General features: G+C 44.1%; 1 protein-coding gene across 2 annotated transcripts in view; it reads right to left on the reverse strand.

Moving 5' to 3' along the window:
- Window positions 1-18967, reverse strand: part of OPCML (opioid binding protein/cell adhesion molecule like) — a 560135-nt gene that overhangs the window by 233546 nt on the left and 307622 nt on the right. The gene's annotated exons all lie outside the window — the stretch shown is intronic.

The following is an 18967-nucleotide window of genomic DNA, read 5'->3' on the forward strand; positions in this document are numbered from 1 at the left end:
CCCAAGAGGGGAGTCTTCATGTCTCCTAAATCAAGAATTTACTTAGAGCCGAGGGAGAAAGGATTGGTCATTAACATTAGCCACACCCCGCAGTTACCCACGCCTATAAAATATGGGAGTTGTAGTTCATTTGTTCACCCACACATATGCCTAAATAAATTTGTTTTAGTTCTCTCCAACCAAATATTGTCATTTCTTTTATCATGAAATACTTATTGATTACTCATTACATGCCAGACACATTCAATAAGCATTTTTGAGCATCTAATCTATGTGCGTTCTCTGCCTCAGGGATAAACATTTCCGTTCATATAGAGGGGAAGACTGTTCCCATCCTCAGAGTGCATACATTTGGGTGGTGAAGACGGTCTAATGTGTAACGCAGTAGTTCCAGCACGGTGTGACAGAGCCATACCCAGGGGTTTGGGAATTGGGAAGGCCTGAGCTCAAATGACCTTCAGGTATTTAGCAGAGAGAGCCCTGAACTGAGCAGGCAGAAGTAGGGCACTGCAGGGTGCACTGAAGGGCAGGGAGAGGGTGGGGGTCGCCCCGGCCATACCATGCCATGACCATCAGGGCACACTGCACCTCCTGGGAAGGCCCTGAATAGGACAACTTCTGCCTGGCATAAGCATCATGTGTTGTGGACCTTCTCATCAGAAGCAAGCTCTCAATTAAAGGATTGTTCCATTATCCTGTGGTCTCTCCCGCTGAGCACGTGGCATGTTAAGCATCATGTGTTGTGGACCTTCTCATCAGAAGCAAGCTCTCAATTAAAGGATTGTTCCATTATCCTCTGGTCTCTCCCGCTGAGCAGGTGGCATGTACACACACCAGGGACCTACACCTGCAAGTCTAGGCAGCAGGCATCACCTGGATAGGATCTGGTGGAGAAGCTGTGTGAGGCCTCTATCTCAGAGGCACCAAGGCTCACCTTACTCAGGAAACTGGGGGCTCATCATGATGGTAAAGTGGCTTTGTATTTGACATGCCACCACCTCCCAAACACGTATGTTCCTTAAGGACCTCAATGCTGGTTAAAATCCATTCCAGTTCAGCTTGAGGAAAGGCACTGAGAGGCCCTTCCATGCACACCTCCACCTGCTCTCCTTGCCCAGAGCTGCCACTTTCACCTCTTAAGGCAGGTGCAAGAGATCCCAGGTCAGGCCTGTCCTGTTTGAGATGCTCCCAGCACCTGCCTGGCACTTTTTCAAAGTGAGTTTCCTTTGAACATTGCCTGGACGCCTGCTGATTGCCCCTGGTCTCTCTCAGAGCTATCCTTGGGCGTCTTTTTAATGGCCTGGCCTTAATTGCATTTTCCTGTATGCACTGTGGCAGTCAGCATGCAGTTTAATAAAACATTTTCAAACTGCTGGGCCCATTCTTCCCTTCCCACCTACATCTTATGCAGTAGAAGATTTTAAGCCTTATTTTGAAGGTGATTGATTTGGTGTGTTTTGCACTTGCTTTCCCGCTGTGGGGACATTTTGCCTCTATGTGTGATACATTTTTTTAAAGGAACTTTGATTTTCCTGTCCCCTCACTTTCCACCCTGCTGTTGCAGAACCAAGGACTGGGAAGCTTTACTCCTCAAGTAGCTATTTTGCCTTCTCCGATTCTGTGATTAGTTGTTGGTACTTTGGATTAGCCGTGGCCAGTGCCCACAGGGCATCTTTCAGCGCTCACATCAGCAGGGTGTTTGAAAGGAGGTGATGGAGATGTCTGCACCACAGCTACAGACTTTTTTTCTTTTGAAACTAGAGAATAGGTTTATATTTAATTGTATATTATTTTATCTTATTGTGGATGGGATTACAGACAAGGGAAATTCATTGTCAATGAAGAGATTCCACTGGGTATGCAGTTGTGGCCCCTGAAAGATGCAGTCTTAGGAAGGTCTCCACATTTTCTATTTCCTAGCACAAGGAATATCGATGCTGGGATGGAAGGCTCTTAAGGAAAGCAAAACCTTTGATGAAAGCTTTGATGATGCCTTGCTGATATTATTTCTCTTTTGTTTCAAAGTTATCTGCTTCATTCTTCATTCTCTCTCAATGAGTGCAATTGTGTGTGTGTGTTTGTTTTTCAGAAGTACATCTTGAACATGAGATTATAAAATTATGACAATATCAAAACTAGTTACGAGAAGAATATTTTAAAATAGCAAGAATGTTATAAGATATTGAGGACAGAGGTATCACACATAAACACACACACACACACACACACACACACACACATGTTCACATGTATTCCAAAGGAGGCACAGTTATTCCAGCGTTATCCACAAAATCTAACATAATTTATCAAAACATATGACGCCAAGGCTTTTATGTGATAAAATCATATTAAGATAGGCAAAGGGACAGTTCTAAAAATTGCTGAACCACCCTGGCATAATATTTGTCATGCAGTCTCAGAGGCATTTTCAGGAATTAACCTAGCAGCAGAACACAAATAATTTTAATAAACTATAGAGGGTTGCACCTTAATGCACAACCTCATGAAGAAGGTGGGGCAGGCTTTCTTTCCCACAGTTGACAGATGAAGATTCTGAAACATAGCAGAGTTGAGTAACTCATTTCAGGTCACAGAGCAAGTGGTCAAACCAGGAGTTAAATTTTACATACCTTCCTCCTAGAAGCAGCTCAGTGAGACTCTTTTCCATGTGTATGAATTAAGGCTTTAGCTACCATTAGTATTGCCTTTTCTGTTGAATATACCTCAAAATTAGAGCACTTGGAAAACGCAAGCCCAACTCTCAGTGGCCAGCAATGTGATTAGTTCTCAGTAGTGGTGTGGAAAGGAAGGAGGGTGGGAGAGGGTGAGAGGCAGACACCTGGCCCGCTCCTGCTGTGCCCCACATGGGACTATTTTAAAAGGCTCATTCCTACCCTGTCTCTACTGAAAATACAAAACTTGACCAGGTGTGGTGGCATGAGCCTGTAATCCCAGCTTCTCAGGAGGCTGAGGCATGAGAATCACTTGAACGCAGGAAGCAGAGGTTGCAGTGAGCAGAGGCCATGCCACTGCACTCCAGCCTGGGTGACAGCGTTAGACTCCATCTCAAAAGAAGAAAAGCTCGCTCCTGCGGTTGCCTCTTGCTGAAGGAGCTCAGGCAGAGTGGTAGGAGAGCAGAGACCCTCTCTGGGGAGTATGCCATTTGCCCAGAGAACCGCAGGGTGTCCTGGAACAAAGCACAGATTGGGCTTGCATCGCGAAGGTTGCATGCAGAGCCTCAGTGAGGCTGGCTCTGCTCTTTGGTTTCCCTACCTCCAACCAGGGAGGCGACCTCAGAACACCAAGCCACTGGCGAGGCTCCTCTGTCTCTTCATTCTTTCTCTTGACTCTCTACCTTCCTCCGCTTCCTTTGTTTTCATTCACATCCTCCATTTGTACCTCTGCGGCTCTTTGCAGGCAACTTCAAGTTCTTCTTCCATCTTTTTCCCTTGTCTCCTTTTACTCTCCCAGATCTCCCAGGCAGGAGCTCCGCCTCTCCAGCCCTCCACTTACCTGGGCTCCTCAGACTCTTATTAAGGGGAACATCCAGTGTCAAACTCTCCTATGCCTCTCTCATTCAACAAGCTCAGTTTGGTCCGTGTTAGAAAGCCATGTGCCTAGAAGTGTGCGTGTTTTGCTAATTGTAAATTACATGTAAAATCTATATCCTGAATCAAAAAATTGACTGCAAATTTTGTGTCTGAAAGAGACAAAACTTTTCGTTCTTGAGCAACCTGTACCTTGGAAATGACAAACACTCCTCATGGTCATCTGATCCCAGATCACTGCGGGAATTTTACAAAACACTCTAAGTTCTATTTAAATTTATTGCTTGGCATTTCTGCCAAGAGATTCCACAGAGGAATCTCTTCTGCCAACCCATAAATTCATTTAAAATCTGTGCTTTCCCCTGAAAAATCATAATAACTAAAATAACCAATAACAATGCTATAATTAATTATTATTTCTATTAAAAGATAGGGCTTTTTTTTTTTTCTACCCTATCTCTACTAAAAATACAAAAATAGCTGAGTGTGGTGGTAGGCACCATCACAATTTAGGTGGCATTCTGGGAGCAGTATTTCTACAGCTCTGTGAATCACCCTTCATCCGTCAGTCAGAGGGAACTCCTTCTCTGCTTTTAACTACCAAAAGCCCAGTACTAAAACTCCAACTCCCAGGGGACACATGGCTCACTTACCTGTGAATTTTAGATTACCCAGGGAGCTGTTATGTTGTGTCTGAGGGGAAATAATCTATCTGAACAGAAATTAAGAACAAATTAAAAAGGAAAAAAAAAAGATGAGAAGAAAGAATTGAAAGAGAGGGTACAAATATCTATTACAACAATATCATCTTCTAAAGCTGTTTATGATAAAAAGAGGATTTGGTAGCTTGTATTCCAGCTATATTAAATTAAATCAAATCTAAGATCCCTTTCCCAGATACACACAGGCCTGAAAACATTAGTCCTATGACGACAAATTAGCCCCTGGGAAAAGGAATCCTCCTGGCAGTGTGCCACGGACCCTTATAAACTGTTAACCATGGTAATGAACCAATCCAAGAGACATATTAATAATGACATGAAGAGACACATTTATTGTTGATTGTTGAGATGGTGGCAGATTTATTGCCAGCTTGCCAGGAGGGAGGGCTTGGCCCAGCAACGGTGCAATTAAAAACAAATTGAATACAGGGACAAAGAATCAATAATCTAACAGAGCAACTTTTAGTTTGCAAAATACAAATATAAATTAATTGACCTGAACACAGTTGCTAACTGGTCATTAATGTCTGCTTACTGGCCAATCAGAGCACATAATCCTTCCCATTAAATTGATTGCAGCAGGCTGGGTCCCTGAACTTCCAGCTCTGCCTGCCAGGGCAACCATCAGGGCACCTTGTTTAGGGGTGATTTTCAATACCACTAAAGAAAACTGACTGTGTTAGAAATTTTCCCCAGAAGTCCTAAGTTCAGGAATTCTTTTTAAGGTTTCACTAAGAACTTCTTTATTCAACAGGCATGTTTTCAATGCTACAGTGTACAGCAATCCGTCCCAAGGGAAGGGACTTGAAGGGAATAAATCCATGTTGGACGTGGCTTTTCATGGTGTAGCTGCCAATACCCACTAAGCCGCCCTTTGAGATGCTTATTCATTCCTAAGAACAATTGACATTTTCCCTCAATCTTTCATAAAATCTTAAAAGCATATTCATGACATTTTGCTATTATTTGTATGGATTAATAACTTGGCTTTTCAGTCATACGGGTCAAAACTCAAGTTATCAACAGACACTTGTGACTAATGGCTACCATGTTGGAGAGTGTAAATACAGAGCATTTCCATCATCACAGAAAGGTCTATTGGACAGTACAGCTTTCTGTAGGATTTGGATATCCAGGGAGAAGAACATTAAAGGCAGATGAATTCTATGAGAAACGAAGAAGAATGCAGGACCCTGGGCAATGGGGATTACACAAGGACAAACTTGACTAGGTTGTGTGTAGGATGTAAACGTGGAGAAATAATAAATAAGAGTGGAAAGGGTGGAAGAGGGGTGAGGGATAAAAGAATACAAATTGGGCTCAGGCTATACTGCTCAGGGGATGGGTGTGCCAAAATCTCACAAATCACCACTAAACAACTTATTCCTGTAACCAAATACCACCTGTTCCCCCAAAGCCTATGGGAACAAAAAAATTTAAAAAGAAAGAAACATTCCTCCTACAAAAAAGTAAAAAAAAGAAATAAAGAAGAGAAGAAATAAGAGTGGAAAAGTACGTTTGGCCCTGGATTGCTCAGCACTTGGAAAGATGATCTAAGAGGTTTTGACTTGACTTCATTGTCAATGGGGAGCCATTAAAATACAAGTGGGGTAAGTGACATGATCAGCGTGTGCATCAGAAATACTCAGACAACACTGTTAAAATGAGTAATAGGGAGGGAGAGACGACGATTAGGTATCAATTAGGATGTGACAGGTAAAAGTCAGTAGAGAGTAAGATTCCACACTTTGAAGGTAGTGGTTGTGGGAACAGAAAGGGAGAGAATGACGTTATTGGACATGACATCTGCTTTGATAGGGAAGCAAAAGAGAAAAAGAGTCAAAGCTGAAGCCAAGGTTTTACACACAATGATGTTTCCATGAATAGAAATGTGAATTATAAGAAGAGGAACAGATTTTGGAGAAAAGAAGATAAGTTGTGGGTGGAACAGTTAAGATTTCTGAGGGATACCCAAGTTGAGGAACTAAGAAGATAATCATACATTAGAGAATGGAATTAGCAAAGAACTAAAAACTGGAAATTTACATTTAGGAGTCAATGATATAGAGCTGATATTAACTCCAAGAAAAAGGTCATAATTATTAAGATAAGATAAACAATACAGAAGGAGAGAAAAAAGATTAAGAAGGACAGATCCTGACTCCACAGAGATTAGATTACAACGCCTCAAGCAGAGGCAACCTGTCAAAGAAAGCATGTGTATTGTAAATGACCCAGCGTGTTTGTCTGACCTACTTATTTAAAAGCTATGGAATTGAAAGGAAGTTAAACTAGAAGCAGAGTGGAGAATTCCATTGTCAACGGAAGTGAGTTTAAAGTAAAACCTTGTACTTATCAGCGGGGCCCTTAGCTTCTCTGAGCCTTAGTTTTCTCATTCAAAAAAATAGGAACATGAATCCTGCCCTCTGGGGTTAATTGGAAAATAGAATCAGATAATGTTTATGACTGCCACCCCACTTAGTTAACCCTTGAACAATATAGAGGCTGGGGTGATGACCACCACACAGTTGAAAATCTGCATATAACTTTTCACTCCCTCCAAATTTAACTACTAAGAGCCTACTGTTCACCAGAAGCCTTACTGATAATACAAAACAGTAGATGAATGCATATTTTGTATATATATATTATATACTGCATCCATATAATAAAGTAAACTGGAAAAAGAAAATTAGACTAAGTAAATCATAAGGAAGAGAAAATACATTTACTGTTCATTAAGTGGAAGTGGATCATCATAAAGGTCTTCATCCTCATTGTCTCAACGCTGAGTAGGCTGAGGAGGAGGAGGAAGAGGAGGGGTAGGTCTTGCGGTCTCAGGAGTGGCAGGGATGGAAGAAAATTCACATATAAGTGGACCTGTATGGTTCAGACTCATATGGTTTAAGGGTCAACAGTACTCAATGGATGATAACCATTGCTTATAATTACTAAAAAAGATTATTGACTGTTTTCCTTGTGATTATTTTGCTTCACTTCTATTGCTCTTCAATTTCTATCCCTACAGAGGAGAATTTTAGTGAACAAACAAAGACATTTTGAGAAGCCAGAATAAGAACAGGGACAACAGTTACTATTGTCAAGGCACTGTGTTTGAGGGTAAAACTTGTTAACTAGGAGCTCAAAACCAGGTTCAGGAATGCAAGTGAGACTCTCCAAATCCGTGTACACCTGCGATGTGTAGAAAGACATCACTATTTGGAATTCGCAGTTTACTTGGATGCCAAACAGTGACTAACTAATCTCCTGGGTGGTGAGGCTTGAAACCTTATGTAAGATCCTGACTATATGAGGGTCATGGTGGATACTAATCTATCAGGAGAGTTTATGAACATTTACTAATTTGTCCTTCTTTTGAGGTGTGATTGCTCCCCTACTCACAGCAGCAGGAATGTGAGGGAAAAGATCTATTTACTGGAGCTATTGGCAGACAGGCCTCTTAGGAAATAAGCTGAGATCACCATGCAAATTGAGCAGAACATAACAGGCATTTCATTTTCCCTCCATCTCCATATCAGTGATGATTTTGAGAACAGGCATTATGACTGTTCTGTTTGTTTAATTCTATTGCAAACAAGGCAGATGACAGCTCCAGGCCCTGACACTTCTCTCTCTCTCTCTCTTTTTTTTATTTTATTTTATTTTTATTTTTATTATTATACTTTAAGTTCTAGGGTACATGTGCATAACGTTTATATCATGTATAACTCCCCAATGCAATCCCTCCCTCCTCCCCCCTCCCCATGATAGGCCCCAGTGTGTGATGTTCCCCTTCCCGAGTCCAAGTGATCTCATTGTTCAGTTCCCACCTATGAGTGAGAACATGCGGTGTTTGGTTTTCTGTTCCTGTGATAGTTTGCTAAGAATGATGGTTTCCAGCTGCATCCATGTCCCTACAAAGGACACAAACTCATCCTTTTTGATGGCTGCATAGTATTCCATGGTGTATATGTGCCACATTTTCTTAATCCAGTCTGTCACAGATGGACATTTGGGTTGATTCCAAGTCTTTGCTATTGTGAATAGTGCCGCAATAAACATACGTGTGCATGTGTCTTTGTAGTAGAGTAATTTATAATCCTTTGGGTATATACCCAGTAGTGGGATGGCTGGGTCATATGGTACATCTAGTTCTAGATCCTTGAGGAATTGCCATACTGTTTTCCATAATGGTTGAACTAGTTTACAATCCCACCAACAGTGTAAAAGTGTTCCTATTTCTCCACATCCTCTCCAACACCTGTTGTTTCCTGACTTCTTAATGATTGCCATTCTAACTGGTGTGAGATGGTATCTCATTGTGGTTTTGATTTGCATTTCTCTGATGGCGAGTGATGATGAGCATTTTTTCATGTGTCTGTTGGCTGTATGGATGTCTTCTTTTGAGAAATGTCTGTTCATATCCTTTCCCCACTTTTTGATGGGGTTGTTTGTTTTTTTCTTGTATATTTGTTTGAGTTCTTTGTAGATTCTGGATATTAGCCCTTTGTCAGATGAGTAGGTTGCAAAAATTTTCTCCCATTCTGTGGGTTGCCTGTTCACTCTGATGGTAGTTTCTTTAGCTGTGCAGAAGCTCTTTAGTTTAATTAGATCCCATTTGTCAATTTTTGCTTTTGCTGCTGTTGCTTTTGGTGTTTTAGACATGAAGTCCTTGCCCATGCCTATGTCCTGAATGGTACTACCTAGATTTTCTTCTAGGGTTTTTATGGTATTAGGTCTAACATTTAAGTCTCTAATCCATCTTGAATTAATTTTCGTATAAGGGGTAAGGAAAGGATCCAGTTTCAGCTTTCTACTTATGGCTAGCCAATTTTCGCAGCACCATTTATGAAATAGGGAATCCTTTCCCCATTTCTTGTTTCTCTCAGGTTTGTCAAAGATCAGATGGTTGTAGATGTGTGGTATTATTTCTGAGGACTCTGTTCTGTTCCATTGGTCTATATCTCTGTTGTGGTACCAGTACCATGCTGTTTTGGTTACTGTAGCCTTGTAGTATAGTTTGAAGTCAGGTAGCATGACGCCTCCAGCTTTGTCCTTTTTACTTAGGATTGTCTTAGCAATGCGGGCTCTTTTTTGGTTCCATATGAACTTTAAAGCAGTTTTTTCCAATTCTGTGAAGAAACTCATCGGTAGCTTGATGGGGATGGCTCTCTCTCTTTTTTTAAGATGGAGTCTCACTCTGTCGCCCAGGCTGGAGTGCAGTGGTGTGATCTTGGCTCACTGCAACCTCCGCCTCCCTGCTTCAGCCTCCCCAGTAGCAGGGACTACAGGCGCATGCCACCAGGCCCAGCTAATTTTTTCTGGCTACTGTAAAAATCATCATCAAACCAGGTGCCAGGACTGGCAGCCTTTTCTTGGATCATGTCAATGCGTCTCTCTGCCTTTTTCCCAGCCAGGCCTCTGAAGTGGAAGTGCTCCCTCTTGCGGGTCTGCCCGCGCTTTGTTCTGACGGTGTTCATCCAGTGCTGCCTCTTGGGGGTCCACCAGGGTTTTGTTCTGACGGTGTGTTCGTCCAGTGCTGCCTCTCGCGGGGTCCACCCGGGCTTTGTTCTGACGGTGTGTTTATCCAGTGCTGCCTCTTGCAGGGTCCACCCGGGCTTTGTTCTGATGGTGTGTTCATCCAGAGTCACATTTGGTTTTGCTCTCACTCACCTTGGAAAATACCAACTCCTCCTATTTTTATAATTCATGGACTATAAGTTTCCGAGGAGAAATTGAGTGTGTCCTTCCCCCTCTCCTCCCCTAGACAGAGGCTCAGCCTACATATTTGATGGGTGATGGGATGGAATTCCAGAGGCCATGGAGAAAACAGCCATAAAACCTATAAAAACTGTGTGAAGTGTGTGTGTGACTACAGAAGAAACAGACAAAACCCATGAAAACTGTGTGTATGTAAGAGTGTGTGTAGGTGTGAGTGCGTATGTCTGTGTATGTGTATGCGGTGCCTGTGTGTGTCTCAGTTGCAATGCAGAACAGAACAAAGCCCCATATTTATCCTCACAGCAATGGGAGAAAAGGCCTGATACAAGGAGAAATCTTTTTTTTTTCTTTTTTTACAAACTGTGTTGTGAACTGTGTTGTCACCAACTACACACAATGTCATGAAAGGTCACAACCTAGGAGACGCAGTGAAGGTCAACATGAGGTGTCAGATTCAGGTAATATCTGAGAAACACCGTAGTCTGAGAGCGGGGATAGGGCCACTGCATGGTGGGGTGAGTGTGGCCTTGTTCTAACCCTGAGGGCAGGGGGGAGGGCAGGTGCAGAAGGCAGTGTGGGGACACCCTCCCAGTGAAGGGAGACTTGAGATCCCTTTCTTTATGTGCTGTAGAGGGTATTCTTGACAGTAACTTCATTCTTGATTCCTTCTATGTTGCAGCTGCCTTCTTAGTTACCCTAACCTTTCCATAAAGCCAGTGTATATATACACATATACATATATACATCTCAAACATCGAACATATATATGTGTATATCCAAGCATATATATGTGTATCTTTATATGCACATATACATATATATGCTTGATGTTTGATGATTTCTCCATATATCAGGTCTCTTCTCCCATTGTGAGAAGAGATATGTTGCTTGTTCTGCTCTGCTTAGGAACCAAGACACACAGAGGTACTACGTACCCACTCACACTCACTCACAAATGCCCTCACACATACACACACTCTTACACACACTCAGCTTTCATGTCTGTTTCTTCTGCAGTAACATGCACACACTCACAGTTTTTGTTTGTTTGTTTTTGTTTTTGTTTTGAGACGGAGTGTGGCTCTCACCCAGGCTGGAGTGCAATGGCAGGATCTCTGCTCACTGCAAGCTCCGCCCTCCAGGTTCACACCATTCTCCTGCCTCAGCCTCCGGAGTAGCTGGGACTACAGGCGCCCACCGCCACGCCCGGCTAATGTTTTCTATTTTTAGTAGAGATGGGGTTTCGCCGTGTTAGCCAGGATGGTCTCAATCTCCTGACCTTGTGATCTGCCTGCCTCGGCCTCCCTAAGTGCTGGGATTACAGGTGTGAGCCACTGCGCCCGGTCACTCACACAGTCTTTATAGGTTTTATGGCTATTTCCTCTGTGGCCTCTGGAATTCCACCCCACCGTCCATTAAATATGTGTCCACTTGACGTGGGTTGTGGAGGTTACAAATGTCAAAGAAGAACGGGGAAGCAAATGGTATCTTTCTCTTCCACCTTCTCTAACCAAAAACGTGTCAACAAGGTTTACAGTCACCCCTAACTAGCAGTGTTAGCAAGGGACCCTAAATCCTAAAGCCTCTGGAGAAAAATACAAATAAGAAATAGTAAGAACAATGACAAAAGACTGCAATTACTTTCACACCAACCTAATAATTGTCCCATCGGCGGGTGAAAGTAGGAGAAACACAGAGTGCAGAGACTCCTGGTCGCACACAAATTCTCAGATAAATTACACTGAAAAATCGTAACAGAATAACTAGAAAGGACTTTCATACCATCAGGTCAACCTTTCCATTGCAAAGTCAAGGAAATGACGCTCAGTAAAGTCCTTAACCTAATTTTGGCTGTGTGCTTTATCTGCACAAATACACAGAATTTGCAGCTTAGAGACCCCTTCTCAGAATCTTATTTCCCATTGACATACACACACACACACAACACACACACACACGCACACACAATCACACATGGGATTAAAGTATGCATATGTGCACATAAAGAAATTACTCTGAATTCTACTCTTCACCCCATGATAAGAAACCGGGAGAGGAACGTCTTGGAGATGCAGGCCTGCGCTGTTAGGAGCCGAGCGCAGTCTGAGGAGTGAGCGTTTCGCTGGCCAGTTCTGTTGTTTCCCACTCTTCTACCGTGCCTTTGTGAAGAGTAAATGTGATTACAGTTTTAAATAGAGGTTGAATATACTAAATGTATTTCAGGTTAACTGCCTGCTTTTCTTTAAGTCTATGAGCACACATGTTCGTTTAAATGTTTGGGTAATACTTAGGAAAAGAGGAGAAAATCGCCTAAAAAAAGAGCTTGCTTACAAAGAAAGAGTTGAAAGTAGGTAAATCCCTGGCAACATTGTGACCTAGGGCCCTGCCTCCCTGGGCCTGCTGCAACCGCTCCTTGGTGCAATCCCAGGATCCACCTGCTGCCCCCAACCCAGAATTCTCTCCTCAGGGCCCACCCTTTTCTGGAGCACCTCTGAAGGCTGACATGTTTCTCACCTAAGAACAAGTGCCTGTCTACGTACTTCACTCTGAGTCAGTGTGTGTTGAACACTCTGCCAGCTACAGAGTGAGGACACTGGCCTGGGGTGTGGCTTTGACGATTCCTCGCTAGTGTTCACTTGGATAAATCCCTTCCAAGTCTCTGAATCTCACTTGCTGGTCTCGGAAAGTTGTGCTTTCTATTCTGTCATCTTGGGCTTTTGGGAAGCATAATCAAAAGAGATAATGCATGTAAAGTGCCTTGTTAACTATTTGTATTTTGATACCTTTTTTTTTCATGAGAAAAGCTTAACCTCCGCGAATAAGTCTAGTGAAAGGGATTTAAAGCATGTGGCAGCTGCATCAGCGTGGGATAAGGTGTTCATCTTTCTAAGCCTCCGTTTCCTTATTTGTAAACATGACTAGGGTGTATATTTTGTCGAGTGGATAGATGTAAGGAATGGCTAAGATAACGTTTATACGTAGCACGCCCAATGCTGAGGTTGGTTAGTGATTAGCAATATCTAGGACTGGCAGGACTGGGAACCCATTGTCTTTACACGCCAAACTCAACTTCAGATACCAACCAATTTCACCCGAACTGACACCAGGCTAAGAGATGCAGAGTCTTTTGTTTACATAGAAATTGCATAAGCTTGCTGTGGAGCCTCCTATGTAAGAATTTAATAAAATTCATCATTTCTAGCCCTCTGCATAAAATTGGGCTTAGCAAGAGGAGTTCATTCCATAAAAGGAAGTACCCTGTAGTGAAGAGATTTCCAAACAAGGCAGGAGAGTAGGCAGAGAATACCAACATCTAAGAAGCAACTATAGACGGGTCTTCTTACTCCATCTATCTCCAACAACAACGACAATGACATACCACTGGTACACGTGGATCTTTGCGTTCTTTCAGAATGCTGAAGAGCTCATGACAGTTATAATGACAATGAGATTCCGGATCCGCAGAGGGGCCAGGGTTTTCACTACTTACGTAGGATAAAGTGGTAACATTTAAAATGCACATCCCTCGAGGGATGAGCTACTAGAAAATTAATTATCCTCTCTTCGCCCCCCTCACAGCCTCTCTACATCATTTATTGTAGCTTTGGTATCCCACACCCACCACTAATTTTCCTTCTTGAGCTTTGTCCTCAAGTTCTATTGCTACAATGCAATGCAATGCAATATCAGTAGAAGGAAATATGACAAACACACACACACACACACGCACACATACATACAGAGAGAGAGAGAGAGAGAGAAAAATTCTGAAAATGTTCCATTGATCTAGAGCAAAGAACTAACTTTGGATGTCGTTGGCATTGGAGGGACTGCAGTATGCTTAAAAGACACTACTCTCAAAGTCCTGTGGCCATGGTTCAAGACCCACCTCTGCTACTTACTCACTGGGGACTCAGGCTCAACCTCCATGAGCTGCAGTTACCTAATTTGCAAATGGAGATAACAGTCGCTGCATTACAGTCTCCCAGGGTTTGTTGTGTGGGTCAAAGGTGACAAACACTGTGCCATCTCTGTAAAGTACTAGATAAATGTAGGGAATTTGTGGTATCCTTTTAGAACATTCTCTCAGTTTGTCACATTGAGGACCCTCTCGCCTTCAGGGATCTTTCCTCCATGACTGTCCTCTCCTAGTCATCTGGACATAGTCTGACTCCCCTGCCACCCATATCTGTGGGAAGATGCTTTATGATCACTGTGTTCCTATGCCACTCCAGTAGCCATATCAATCTGCTTCTGCTCATTATACAAACATTTGCCAAAGTGCCTACTATGCCTCAGATGGTGTGCTAAGTGCTGAGGTTAGATATAAATAAATTACGATTCTTACTGTTCTCTAGGAATAGTTAACCTCAGAACATTTACCTACTCTCCAGCCAGGAAATTCATGCTGAATCTCAAATATACCCTTTCTGGTGTTAGGTTACACCTGTTCCCTAGTTCTGCAACATCTATGTAATGTTTGTGTGTTGTTTATCCCTAGACCTCGGAAGCCCAAAGCTGTTCTTTCCAGGAGGCATAGGATCGTATCTTCCCAATCACTAGCATTTCTCCAAACTAAAAAATCTGGGTGACATCATTTTAATTCTTCCTCTTTCCAGGTATGAGGATGAATGCTCTCAGTTTCCTGTAGAAAGTGCCTCTCAGGCACATCTGGCTCTTTGCAGGTAGGCCCACGGTCACCCTGGCTGCACTGCTTAGCGGGGATGGGAGCCATTCCTGCTTGTGCTTGTGCCTCCAGCTTCTCCCACTTTAGCTCCTGATCTGCAGGGCTGCCAGGCTGATTTTCCCCCCAACTAATCCGACCCCACAGCGGTGCCTCCCCCTTGCCCCGGATTTCCTCCACACCGAGGTATGCAGCCTAAACCACATCATCACGTGCTCACACAGTGCCTAGATCACACCATCACGTGCTCACACAGTGCCTAGATCGCACCATCACGTGCTCACACAGTGCCTAGATCGCACCATCACGTGCTCACACAGTGCCTAGATCGCACCATCACGTGCTCACACAGTGCCTAGATCGCACCATCACGTGCTCACACAGTGCCTAGATCGCACCATCACGTGCTCACACAGTGCCTAGATCGCACCATCACGTGCTCACACAGTGCCAAGATCACACAGTGCCTAGATCACACCATCACGTGCTCACACAGTGCCTAGATCACACCATCACGTGCTCACACAGTGCCTAGATCACACCATCACGTGCTCACACAGTGCCTAGATCACATCATCACGTGCTCACACAGTGCCTAGATCACATCATCACGTGCTCACACAGTGCCTGCGCTGATCCCCTCAGTGGCTGAGATGTACCTCGGGTATCAGTGACACGATTTTAATGAAGGCAGCTTCTGTTCTCAATGAGAAGGATTTGGAAATTAGTTCCATCAGATATGTGGCAAAGGCCACCTTCTACAACAAGAAAGGACAGGCAGGGAGGTTGGTGGCAGAGTATCCCTCAGGCACTCCCATGGCAGGAGGGAAAAAGCTGGGCCCCGTAGGTGTGCACTCCCTTCTGCTGATGGCATCTGGTTGGCAAAAGGAATGAGATACCCACCTTCTCAAATGGACAGAAGATGCATAAACACCTTTCTGTTTTTATAAACAGACAAGTGGCAGCTTGGAAATTTTTCTGTTTTTCTCATTGCAAAATCAATACCCATCAGCAGTTTGAAATTAAAGGTGAGATTAGGCCTCAGTTTTATACATGCCTTATTGTCTTCCAAAAGCTTTCTACTCGGTCAGATAAATTTTCTTTAAGAGGATTAGGAAACTTTCATTATCTTTATCTAACCTGAACTAACACTATGTCTGAAAAATTAATCTATAGACTGGACAAAAGCTGCTGGCTGCTGGGAGAATAACTCTGGGGCTTCTTTCTAATTGAGTAGTGGGGTCTCTATATCAACCCTCCGGTAATTCAACTGCCTTCCAAAGAAAGAGGAAGTCACTGCATCACTAAGCAAGGGGAAAGAATTCAGCTTTCCGACCTCCTTCTCTGCAGTCACTCAGTAAAGCTACAAACCAGCCTGCCAATGATCCCAAGAGAATGTCCTCCTCAAGAGATCTTCCCAGAGAAGCTTCTCCCCAAGAGAACGTCATCCCCAAAAGAACGTCATCATCAAGAGAAACTCCTCCCCAAGAGAAGATCCTCCCCAAGAAAATGTCCTCCCCAAAGGAATGTCATCCCCAAAAGAAGATCTTCCCCAAGAGAAGCTCCTCCCCAAGAGAACATCATCCCCAAGAGAAGCTTTTCCCCAAGAGAAGCTCCTCCCCAAGAGAAGCTCCTCCCCAAGAGAAGGTCCTCCTCAAGAGAACATCATCCCCAAGAGAAGCTCCTCCCCAAGAGAAGGTCCTCCTCAAGAGAACATGATCCCCAAGAGAAGCTCCTCCCCAAGAGAAGGTCCTCCCCAAGAGAAGACCCTCCCCAAGAGAAGCTCCTCCCCAAGAGAAGCTCCTCCCCAAGAGAACATCCTCCCCAAGACTAGCTTTTCCCCAAGAGAAGCTCTTCCCCAAGAGAAGGTCCTCCCCAAGAGAAGATCCTCCCCAAGAGTAGGTCCTCCCCAAGACAAGGTCCTCCCCAAGAGAGGCTCCTCCCCAAAAAGAAGGTCCTCCCCAAGAGAACATCATCCCCAAGAGACGCTCTTCCCCAAGAGAAGCTCCTCCCCAAGAGAAGGTCCTCCCCAAGAGAACATCCTCCCCAAGACTAGCTTTTCCCCAAGAGAAGCTCTTCCCCAAGAGAAGGTCCTCCCCGAGAAGATCCTCCCCAAGAGTAGGTCCTCCCCAAGACAAGGTCCACCCCAAGAGAAGATCCTCCCCAAGTGAAGCTCTTCCCCAAGAGAAGCTCCTCCCCAAAAGAACATCCTCCCCGAGAGAAGATCCTCCCCAAGAGAAGATCCTCCCCAAGAGAAGGTCCTCCCCAAGAGATCATCATCCCCAAGAGAAGCTCCTCCCCAAGAGAAGGTCCTTGCCAAGAGAAGGTCCTCACCAAGAGAACATCATCCCCAAGAAAAGCTCTTCCCTAAGAGAAGCTCCTCCCCAAAAGAACATCCTCCCCTCCCACCCCTACCCATCCTGACTTCCTCTGGACTTCCCAGGCCACCTCAGAGGGCTGTAGCCAGAGAGTCAATTGGCCTGGAATGTGGAGACTGAGGAGCTGACCTCTGGAATAGAAGCCATGCTGTCCTCAGACTTTTTCTGACCTGAAGCTTGGAGGTCCACAGGGACACTTCATAGGCTGCCACATCCCACCCAAAGGATCGCTTAGCATGTGTTATGGAGAACATCCTTCTCTGTCGCTGGGCCCCCAGCCCATTATTGTGCATTTACTTTGATGTGCTTACATCATCTGTCTTAGTTCTTGAAAAGGGACAGGCTTGCTCGGTTTGAGTCTGTTTCTCTACAGTGCCTGACAGTTCTTTTTTATTTCAGTGCCACATTTCCTGAATTTGAAGATAACTTTGCTGTCAAGGCCACAGAGGTGGCACTGAGGTGTCACTTCGGATGCTGAGAATGTCAGCTCCTCTGGAACCAAGCCCAGGTGCAGGCAGGTGGGGTAGTGAGAGCTCACAGTCTCTTGTTTTCTACACCCTCAGAAACTTTCAACAGATAGCCCAGCTCATCTCCGATGACTGATCTCACCAAGTGCCTCTGTCGTCCTCTGAGGAGAAGTATCAGATGTGACAGTTGTCTTGATCTCCAGATGGCAGGCAGTCTTGTCGCTCCAGAGTCGTGGGTGGACGTGTATGGAGAGTGGAAACCCGCAGCGTCTGTAGACGTCTGTCGGATGGCAGGCGCGTGTGAACGCCTGAAAGCACGTGAGGAGGAGAGCAGGGCTTGGAGGCTGGGCAGGAGCAAAGCTTCAGGCAGCATGGCAGAGCCAGGGACTGCTGGGGAACAGCAGTGGCAGCAGACAGCTCTCTGGCCCCACACATGCCATTACAAATGGCTACAGAGGCAGGCCTGGCTGCTTGCGCCAAAAGGAAAGAATGGGCAACCTGAATTGTACAAGTGACTGAAGCATGAATAGACAGCCCCCATGCAACCTCTCTCTAGGAAACCAACTGAAATGAGCAACATCATGGTCTTTTTTTTTTTTTTAATCAGAGATGAGGAATCTATCTTAGCTAAGCAAAGATGCCATACACGTTTCACAAACTAAAAAAAAAAAAAAAAAAAAAAAAAAAATCTGTTGAATTTATGACAGATGGGATCTGATAAAAAGGCAGATGCTAAAGACTAAATCACACATAGGGACCCTTTCTGAGAGCTCACTGTGTTTCCTCAGGACATCTGCAAAGGAGGCTCTGAAAGAAGTCCACCTGAACCTTTCATTTGGTGGAGGAAGGATGTGTCACTGGGTGACGGAACTAATGTGCTTAGAACTTCATTCCTGCCATGAGCCAACACCTGACAGAAATTGCTTTACATGGTGATGATAGTTGGGGTCAAGTTCAAAATAAGTTCACTTGGATTGCTGCCTTGCTTTAAAATGGTTCTCAAATTCTCGGAACTGCTATCTGCATGTGTTTTTAATTCTCAATATTTAATATCTGAGATTCTGACATTTCTTCAGCCCCATTTTTGAGGTGTAATATGAAATTTAAATTAAAAGCTATTTTAAAATGCACATGTGATACCATTCTTGGGCCATCCTGATTCACATTCTTAAAGGAGAGTGGAAGAAGTTGCTAAGTCTTCCTTCCTCCTTCCCCCCTTTTAAAATTGTCTGAATTTATTACCAACATTGACCTGCAGCTATCATGCTGACTAACATCCCTCTTGGATGTGGGCTCCATTGTCAGCTATGAGAGAGTGTTGAAACACAGCAGCCTTGCCAGGCAGGACCTGCCTAAACAGCACTCAGAGAACCCTCCAGAGCACGCGTGACCAGCAACTGTGCAAAAGCAGTCACGTCACAGGGTTTCTCATCAGCTTATTAGTCTT

The sequence above is a fragment of the Trachypithecus francoisi genome, unplaced genomic scaffold (assembly GCF_009764315.1).
Source record: "Trachypithecus francoisi isolate TF-2019V2 unplaced genomic scaffold, Tfra_2.0 Lachesis_group8, whole genome shotgun sequence".
NCBI lineage: Eukaryota > Metazoa > Chordata > Mammalia > Primates > Cercopithecidae > Trachypithecus > Trachypithecus francoisi.